Here is a 1214-nt window from a genome sequence, read left to right on the forward strand (position 1 = left end):
TGCAATATCCACAAATCAATAAATGTGATACACCACATAAACAAATTGAGAGATAAAAATCACATAGTCATATCAATTGATGCAGAAAAAAAACATTTGACAAAATCCAACACTCTTTCTTGATAAAAACTCTCAGCAAGGTGGAAATAGAAGGATCATACCTCAACATAATAAAAGCCATATATGACAAACACGCAGCCAACATTATACGCAATAGGCAAAACCTAAAACCATTTCCCCTAAGAACATGAACAAGACAGGGATGCCCACTCTCACCACTCCTGTTCAACATAGTACTGGAAGTACTAGCCATTGCGATCAGAAAAGAAGAAGAAATAAAAGGCATCCAAATTGGAAAAGAAGAAGTAAAACTGTCCTTATTCACAGATGACATGATACTATACATAGAAAACCCTAAATATTCCATAAAAATTATTAGACTTAATAAATGAATTTGGCAATGTAGCAGGATACAAAATTAACACCAAGAAATCTATGGCATTTCTATACAGCAATAATGAACTTACAGAAAGAGAGACTAAAAAGCAATCCCATTTACCATTGCACCAAAAAAATTAAGATACCTAGGACTAAACTTGACTAAGGAGGTAAAAGACTTATACATGGAAAACTATAGGACACTGTAAAAGGAGATAGAGGAAGACATAAACAGATGGAAGAACATACTGTGTTTGTGGATTGGTAGAATCAACATCATCAAGATGTCCATACTACCCAAAGCAATCTATAAATTCAACACACTTCCCATTAAAATACTAATGTCATATTTCACAGACCTAGAAAAAACTTTCCAAAAATTCATCTGGAATAAAAAAAGACCCCAAAGAGCTGCAGCAATTCTGAGAAAGAAGAACAAAGTAGGTGGGATCTAAATACCAGATATCAAGCTGTATTACAAAGCCACTATTCTCAAAACAGTCTGGTACTGGCACAAGAACAGACATATAGATCAATAGAATGGAATAGAGAACCCAGAAATTGGCCCAAACCACTATGCCCAATTAATATTTGACAAAGGAGGCATGAACATACAATGGAGTCAAGACAGCCTCTTCAATAAATGGTATTGAGAAAATTGTACAGATACATGCAAAAAAATAAAACTAGACCACCAACTTACACCATACACAAAAATAAACTCAGAATGGATAAAGGACTTAAACATAAGACGGGAAACCATAAAAATACTAGAG

Source organism: Myotis brandtii, unplaced genomic scaffold (assembly GCF_000412655.1).
Source record: "Myotis brandtii unplaced genomic scaffold, ASM41265v1 scaffold665, whole genome shotgun sequence".
NCBI lineage: Eukaryota > Metazoa > Chordata > Mammalia > Chiroptera > Vespertilionidae > Myotis > Myotis brandtii.